The 9,384-nt window shown below is 41.3% G+C and overlaps 1 pseudogene; it reads right to left on the bottom strand.

The window, feature by feature from the left end:
• Nucleotides 1–7,792: 7,792 nt before the first annotated feature.
• LOC143274400 (T-complex protein 1 subunit gamma pseudogene) lies at nucleotides 7,793–9,176 on the bottom strand (annotated as a pseudogene).
• Nucleotides 9,177–9,384: the final 208 nt, after the last annotated feature.

The raw sequence follows: 9,384 nt of genomic DNA, 5'->3' as shown, positions 1-9,384 counted from the left end.
CTCAATCCTCAGAGGAATCTTTGCCCTGGAGGAGATGGGAATGGGGTGTGGGCTGGGGGAAAGGGAAGGGAGGCAGGAGGGGGGAGAACAAGGGATCTCCGTGGCTGATATGTAGAATTAAATTATATTATAAAATAACAGTAAAAAAAGAAGAGAAACTAGAAGTAAATCTTTATGAAAAAATAGTTTGATGTCATAAAAATAGATACATTTATAAATGGAAACAAATTAAAGATCCACTTATAATTTCTTATATACATATACCTATGAATACCAGATTTTTTTATTTTTAAAGTGAAAAATACATACTAAAATATAGACAACATCTTTAACAAATGTAGCAAGTCATACTGATGGCTTTATGTAGGAGACTCCAATACATCAATATTTACATCCTATGTAGAACTCAACTCTAAATAGATCAAAGACCTTTGCAAAACATTTTGAATATGATTGAAGATAGGAAGCAAGAATAGCATTGAACTCTCTTGGAACAGGAAATGCTTTCTGAACAGAGCACCAATAGCTCAGGCACTAAGACAAAAATTAATAAATAGGACCTCATGGAACTGAAAAGTTTCTGTTTGGCATGGGACATCATCATTGAGACAAAGTAGCAGCCTACAGAATAGAAAAAAGATGTTTAACTACTACACAACCAGTAAAGAGCTAATAGGTAAATATATATAAGAACTCATAACACAGGACATCAAGAAAAAATACTCCAGTTAAAAATGGAGTATAGATCTGAACAGAGTTTCCAAATGAGGAAACACATCGAAATCCACTTCAAGATGTTCATCTGCCTGTAGGATTGAAAGTGTGAGCTCCCACACCCAGCTTAGCAGTGAAATCCTGTTGTGGAGATTGGCTGCTGTATGGGTTTAATCTTTCATCCATTTAGAATAATGTTAATTACAGCAACTCATCTGTTGGAAGCATTATTAAAAGCAACCATGGAGGAAGTGGGTGTGGACTTTAGAGACTACTTGAAGGACCCATGAGAAGAGATAGAGGGAGAAAACAATGTAATGTCATTCTCACTAAAAAAAAATATTAGAAATAAAAGAAACAAAAAACACCGCCTCCACATCCAAAGCAATCAACAGTTTCTGACTGAAATGTTGCAGACTCTGCCCCGTGGTGGTGGAGTAAGTCTTTAATCCCAGATCTTGGGAGGCAGAGGCAGGTGGATCTCTGTTATGTCCAGGCCAGACTGTTCCACACAGCTATTTTCAGGAGAGCCAAGGCTACACAAGAAATCCAGTCGCTGATAAGAGAAAACTTGCAGGTTTTGAACTGCTTGGCTTCCAGCTCTGTGGTGGCTTAATTTGAACTATAAACAGGTGGAGACCAAGGATTCTTTGAACTCTTATGTAACTGTACATTATTGGAACTGAAATACGATCCCATAGAGTGATATATATGAAATGATTTTTTTAATGAAACAGAGGTTTATTCTTGCAAACAATTTGAGATGAAACCATTCAATATAAAGGGGGCAGGATGACTGGGTGGCATGGCTTGAAGCTCAGTGTTGGACTGTTTACTAGAATCTCCATGGACCAGGTAGGAGAGAGGGGCCAGAAAACAGAGCTCATCTCTAAACCTCAAGTTAACTCCATCTCCAGTGGACTACTCCTCCAGCTAGGTCTTACCTCCGAAAGCTGCCATGTCATGTAAAAAGAGTAGCTCCACCTATATGCTTGTGTGTTTGTATGGATATTTAATATCCAAACTTTGACACCCTGATAATCCAGGATAAAATCTCATCTCAAAATCCTTCATTTAATCACATCTACAAATCCTGTTTAGAATGAAAAGGACAGTCATAGGTTCCAGGGATTAGAACCTGGGAGCCATTCATGGTATGACATGGAGCCTCTGGGGTGAATTGGATAGCAAAGGAGCCAGTCAAAAGCCAGCCACAATCTAGAGTATCCACTGGGGCCTCCAGCAGAGGGTTCCTTCAAGTCCATAGGCATAGTTGGGTCTTGTGGTGACCCCAGGAGAGCCTGAGTATACATTCAGTGCCTAATACTTAGTGGAATCAACTAACAAACCAACAAATCACCAGCATCTACAAGACCCGTACAGTAGTCATTCAGCCCTGAAACACTCAATACTTATTAATCCCCTACTATATGTAATTGCTGTTCTAAACAGTTGGGATCCATTAATGTGCAAAACAGAGAGAAGTTTTCCCTCTTCGATAACTAACACTCCATTGGTATCAAGAGGCAATCATTAAATCAAATGAGAGCAGTCATGTGTTATACTGTGAGGTAACAAGGTATGGACAAAAGGGATAGTAGTGCAGAGGAAGGGCAAGTGTGCTTTTTATGGGGTAGGAGAGGTGAGGGTATTAAAAGGACTATTCACAGAGGCTGAGCATGGTGCTTCTTACCTTGAATCCCAACACTTAGTAGGAAGAGGCAGTAGATCTGTGAGTTCAAGGCCAGCCTTGTCTGCATAATGAGTCCCACACCAGGCAGCTACAGAGAGAGACAGAGACAGAGACAGAAAGATAAAGAGATATAGAGACTCAGATACATAGAGTCCAGAGTGAGATTTGAAGAAATATATAGGAACTGAACTAAGGAATGGAGCATGATGCCACAGGAAGTTAAAATGCTCCATGGTTCATTGAATTAGCCCCTGTATTGCTGTGAGCCTTGCTTCATTTCCAGGATTCTGAGGTACCCAGATATTATCATAGTCTTTATTTTCTCATGTTCACCAATGCCACTCCACAAATCATATTCCTTTGTGTACCCTGGAGAGTGTATACTAGATGGCACTTAGCATAAATTAAAACTCACATTGTTTCCTTGTTTTAGAAGATTGTCTGGGAACTCGGCACCAGGTTCTGGCCACCGGGCAGGTCCCCTTCTAGCCCCACCGGGAGGGATCCCCTTTTCCAAGCCCCCCGGCAGCCCCTGCAATCTCCATGCCCTACCCCACGCCCATCTGCCCGAGACCCCAGCCACTTCCTGAGACTTAGAGACCGGCCCCCAGCTACCATCCTGCCCCCGACTTCCCTTCTGGACCAGAGAGTTGGACAAGAGAACTCCCTTTTGGACAAGAGAGAGAGTCTTCCTGAATCTGTCAGCTCTTTCTGAAACAAGTACACTGATAAGACCAAAAAGGAACCACAAGGAGATGGGCAGACGTCAAGGCAGAAGTACATACAACAAAATGAAGAACAATACAGCACCACCAGAACCTAGCCAGCCTCCAACATCTAGACTTGAACACCAAAAATTGGAAGAAGCATCTTTGGGGTTACTCAAGTATACTATCATGTCATCTGCAAATAGGGAAAGCTTGACTTCTTCCTTTCCAATTTGAATCCCCTTAATCTCCCTATGTTGTCTTATTGCTCTGGCTAGAACTTCAAGTACTATATTGAATAAGTATGGGGAGAGTGGACAGCCTTGTCTCATTCCTGATTTTAGTGGAATTGCTTTGAGTTTCTCTCCATTTCATTTGATGTTGGCTGTTGGTTTGCTATATATTGCCTTTATTATGTTTAGGTATGTTCCCTGTATTCCTGATCGCTCCAAGACTTTTATTCTGAAGGGGTGTTGGATTTTGTCAAATGCCTTTTCTGCATCTAGTGAGATGATCATGTGGTTTTTTTCTTTGAGTTTGTTTATATGGTGTATTACATTGATGGACTTTTGTATGTTGAACCACCCTTGCATCCCTGGGATGAAGTCTACTTGATCATGGTGGATAATTGTTCTGATGTGTTCTTGGAGTCTCTTTGCCAGTATTTTATTGAGTATTTTTGCATCAATGTTCATGAGGGAGATCGGTCTGTAGTTCTCTTTCTTTGTTGCATCCTTGTTTGGTTTAGGAATCAGGGTAATTGTAGCCTCATAGAAGGAGTTTGGTAATGTTCCATCTGTTTCTATTATGCAGAACAATTTAGAGAGTATTGGTATTAACTCTTCTTTGAAGATCTGGTAGAATTCTGCGCTGAAACCATCTGGTCCTGGGCTTTTTTTGGTTGGGAGACCTTTAATGACTGTTTCTATTTCCTTAGGGGTTATTGGACTATTTAAATAGTTTATCTGGTCTTCATTTAACTTAGGCATGTGGTATCTATCCAGAAAAATGTCCATTTCTTTTAGGTTTTCCAGTTTTGTGGAGTAGAGGTTTTTGAAATATGACCTTATAATTCTCTGGATTTCCTCAATGTGTGTTGTTATGTCCCCCTTTTCATTTCTGATTTTGTTGATTTGGATTCTCTCTCTCTGTCTTTTGGTTAGTTTGGATAAGGGCTTCTCTATCTTGTTGATTTTCTCAAAGAACCAACTCTTTGTTTCATTAATTTTTTGTATTATTCTCTTAGTTTCTAATTTATTAATTTCACCTGTCACTTTGAGCTATCTCCCTCATGAACATTGATGCAAAAATACTCAATAAAATACTGGAAAACAGACTCCAAGAACACATCAGAACAATTATCCACCATGATCAAGTAGGCTTCATCCCAGGGATGCAAGAGTGGTTCAACATACGAAAGTCCATCAATGTAATACACCATATAAACAAACTCAAAGAAAAAAACCACATGATCATCTCACTAGATGCAGAAAAGGCATTTGACAAAATCCAACACCCCTTCATGATAAAAGTCTTGGAGCGATCATTAATACAGGGAACATACCTAAACATAATAAAGGCAATATATAGCAAACCAACAGCCAACATCAAATGAAATGGAGAGAAACTCAAAGCAATTCCACTAAAATCAGGAATGAGACAAGGCTGTCCACTCTCCCCATACTTATTCAATATAGTACTTGAAGTTCTAGCCAGAGCAATAAGACAACATAAGGAGATTAAGGGGATACAAATTGGAAAGGAAGAAGTCAAGTTTCCCTATTTGCAGATGACATGATAGTATACTTGAGTGACCCCAAAGATTCCACTCAGGAATTGATATAGCTTATAAACACCTTCAGCAACATTGCAGGATACAAGATCAACTCAAAAAAATCAGTAGCCCTCCTATATACAATGGACAAAGACGCTGAGAAGGCAATTAGAGATACATCACCTTTACAATAGCCAAAAATGACATAAAATACCTTGGGGTAACACTAACCAAGCAAATGAAGGACCTATATGACAAGAATTTTAAGTCCCTGAAAAAGAAATTGAAGAAGATGTCAGAATATGGAAAGATCTCCCATGCTCATGGATAGGCAGGGTTAACATAGCAAAAATTGCAATCTTACCAAAAGCAATTTACAGATTCAATGCAATCCCCATCAAAATACCAACACAATTCTTCACAGACCTGGAAAGAATAATACTCAACTTCATATGGAAAAACAAAAAACCCAGGATAGCTAAAAGAAACCTGTACAATAAAACAACTTCTGGGGGCATCACAATCCCTGATTTCAAGCTCTACTATAGAGCTGCAGTAATAAAAACAGCATGGTATTGGCATAAAAACCGACATGTGGACCAATGAAATCAAATTGAAGACCCTGACATTAACCCACACACCTATGGACATATAATTTTTGACAAAGAAGCCAAAAGTGTACAATGGAAAAAAGAAAGCATCTTCAACAAATGGTGCTCGCATAACTGGATATCAACGTGTAGAAGGCTACAAATAGATCCATATCTGTCACCGTGCACAAAACGTAAGTCCAAGTGGATCAAAGACCTTAACATAAACCCAGCTACTCTGAACCTGCTAGAAGAGAAAGTAGGAAGTAGACTTGAACGCATTGGCATAGGACATCACTTCCTAAATATAACACCAGTAGCGCAGACACAGAGACAAACAATCAATCAATGGGACCTCTTGAAACGGAGAAGCTTTTGTAGAGCAAAGGATATGGTCAACAAGGCAAAGCGACAGCCTACAGAATGGGAAAAGATCTTCACCAACCCCACATGTGACAGAGGACAGATATCCACAATATATAAGGAACTCAAGAAATTAGACATCAAAACGACCAACAGTCCAATTGAGAAATGGGCTTTAGAATTAAACAGAGAATTCTCAACAGAGGAAACTCAAATGGCTGAAAGACATTTAAGGAATTGCTCAACATCCCTAATCATTAGGGAAATGCAAATGAAAACAACTCTGAGATACCACCTTACGCCTGTCAGAGCGGCTAAGATCAAAAACACTGAAGACACTTTATGCTGGAGAGGATGTGGAACTCGGGGAACTCTCCTCCACTACTGGTGGGAATGCAAACTTGTACAACCACTTTGGAAATCAATATGGCTCTTTCTTAGAAAATTGGGAATCAATCTCCCTCAAGATCCAGCTATACCACTCCTGGGCATATACCCAAGAAATGCTCAATCATACCACAAGAGCACTTGCTCAGCTATGTTCATATCAGCATTGTTTGTAATAGCCAAAACCTGGAAACAACCTAGATGCCCTTCAACTGAAGAATGGATAAATAAATTGTGGCACATATACACAATGGAATACTACTCAGCAGAGAAAAACAACGGCATCATACGGTTTGCAGGCAAATGGATGGATCTTGAAAAAATCATCCTGAGTGAGGTAACCCAGACTCAGAAAGACAAATATGGTATGTACTCACTCATAGGAAGATGCTAGATGTGGAACAAGGATGACTGGACTGCTACTCACATCACCAGTGAGGCTACCTGGAAAACGGGACCCCAAAAAAAGACACGGAGAAATGGATGAGATCTACATGAACAGCCTGGTCATGAGTGGGAACAATGAAGAGCAACGGTCGAGGGAAAGAGAGTGGGAGATCCTAGCTGGATCAAGAAAAGAGAGGGAGAACAAGGAATAGGAGACCATGGTAAATGAAGACCACATGAGAAGGGGAGGAAGCAGAGATCTAGGGAGGCCCACGGAGATCCACAAAGATACCCCCGCAAAATACTGCTGGCAATGGTCGAGAGATGGCAGGAACTGACCTACTCTGGTGATGGGATGGCCAGACATCCTGATAGTTGTGCCATAAACCCCATCCAAGGACTGAGGAATCTGGATGCAGACATCCATGGCTGTGCCCCTGGTGGAGCGCTGGGAGTCTAATTAGTGAGAAAGGGGAGGGTTTATATGAGCGAGAATTGTTGAAGCCAAGGTTGGATAAAGCACCGGGACAAATAACCAAATGAATGGAAGCACAGGATCTATGAACCAAAGGCTGAGGGGCCCCCAACTGGATCAGGCCCCCTGAATGGGTGAGACAGTCATTTGACTTGATCTGTTTGGGAGGCAGCTGTGCATTGGTGCCTGGTCCTGGGCTCGTTGCATGAGCTGGCTGTTTGAATCCTGGGACTTATGCAGGGACACTTGGCTCGGTCTGAGAGGGGGGGAATGGACCTGCCTGGACTGAGTCTACCAGGTCGATCCTGGTCCTCGGGGGAGATCTTGATCTGGAGGAGGTCGGAATGGGGGGTGGCCTGGGGGGAGGGGGAGGGGGCGAGAGGGGGAGAACAGGGGAATCTGTGGCTATTATGTTGAACTGAATGGTGTTGTAAAAATAAATGCTTCCAATAGGTAAGTCCTTGAAAATAGCATTATTCTTAATGGACAGAAGATTGAATTAACTTTTTGGCCAGTGTTCACTAGCAAACCTCCACAGTAAGGTTTCCTGAGTTCCTGCTTAGCGGGGTGTAGTACCTCACACCTTTAATCCTAGAGTATTAGGTATTGGGCTGCTGAATTAGTAGGTGTTTTAGTTGAAGGACTCCCTAGGATATACAATAAGAACTTGACTTAAAAAAACACAGTAATTTTGCTACAACATTACACTATTTCTAAATATTTTGTGCTATGCTTATAATTTGGTTTTCTTTTGTTTTGGGCCACAGCTCTATATGGCCATTGTTCCACACCAATCATGTCCTTAGATTTTTATGTCAAGGCATGGGCCACAACCATCTCTGAGGCTCCATGACCAGGTACCAACTGAGGGTCCACAAGAATGTTTTGGCACACTTGCATGGCATCCTAGAGGTTGCTTTCTACTTCTGACAGTATCCCCATGGTGGTTTCAAGAAGAATGGTGCAGGCTTTGGGTATTTGCACTCAGTGAGGTATGTGAAGTATTCATTTCCATTTTTCTTGATTTCCAATAGGCCTGTGCCTGTAGCATCATCTTTTCCTCTCAGTTCCTCTGATCTGCTTACTATCTGTGCTCCACAGTCTCTAGCAATGTGATTATTGTCTGTCTTCCATACTCTGCAAATGGCAGTGTCGTTGGCCAGCATGAGGTGGTGCTGAGCTAAATCTGAGATGCCCATCTCTGAGATGACCATGTCAGGCTTCGGGTGGACAATGTCCTCACACAACTGCTGAATGTTCTCTTCTTCCTTTTGCAGAATTCGGGTGAAATCCTCCTCTTGAGTAAATCAATGTCAGTCTGGCTTTCTCCTTTCTTGTGCTCCAGAGAAGAATCCAGTATCACAGTCTTAGGGTTCTTGATATAGTGGTGCTTTCGGGAATGGGTCACATCCTTGTTAATCATGACTCCACATAAAACACATGAGTCTTCAATGATGCCTTCATGTATCTTTTCCACTCTTGCACACTTCTTGATGTCAATTTTCTTTAGGTCAGTCTCTCCAAACTGCATAGTCTTGACAGCATCCAGGGCTATATTGCATGCCAAAGAGGACCATCGAATGAAGACTTTTGCAGTAATAGAGCCATTGATGATGTTCAGCCTTATATCATGGTTATTGACATCAATGGGGTATTGATTTTCTTCAGAGTGCTGATCATATCAGCCAGTGTCATGTTGTAAGTGCTGATTACCACTGTTGGGTGCATCTGCTGCTCTATAAAGTGCTCAGGCACAGAAAGCATTTCTCCTGCAAGAAAAATGATTGATGTGGTCCCATCTCCAATCTACTCACCCTGTGACTTGCTAATTTCAACCATGGACTTGTCTGCTGGATGCTAGACTTGAATCTCTGAAGCAACAGCATTGCCATCCTTGGTCATCACCATGCCTCCCATTGTGTCCATTGTTCATCAATGATGTAGGTCCAAAACATGTCCAGATGATGTCTGCAATTGTCTTCATAGCATTGATATTTCCAGATTGAACTTTTCTTCCAGATTCGTGCTTTGTATTTTGACTGAACAGCAGCACTGGACTGTGGTCCATCATGGTGGCATGGTTGAGAGCCCTGTACCCAGAGCTGGGGAAGCAGGCAGATCCTTCTGGAGACAAAGAGCCATGAAGTAAACACTGCCTCCTCAGGACTCACATGGAAACCTCTGCTTTCCCTTTTGTAGTTTAACATTTAATGATACCAATCAATTGTTTTAGAAAATATCAACAGTAAAAAATTCTTAATAATTCTTGAGAGTATATTGAATTCATTTTTATC

Source organism: Peromyscus maniculatus, chromosome 7 (assembly GCF_049852395.1).
Source record: "Peromyscus maniculatus bairdii isolate BWxNUB_F1_BW_parent chromosome 7, HU_Pman_BW_mat_3.1, whole genome shotgun sequence".
Classification (NCBI taxonomy): Eukaryota; Metazoa; Chordata; class Mammalia; order Rodentia; family Cricetidae; genus Peromyscus; species Peromyscus maniculatus.
The sequence above is the reverse complement of the archived record's forward strand: the minus strand, read 5'-3'. Positions and strand labels throughout refer to the sequence as shown.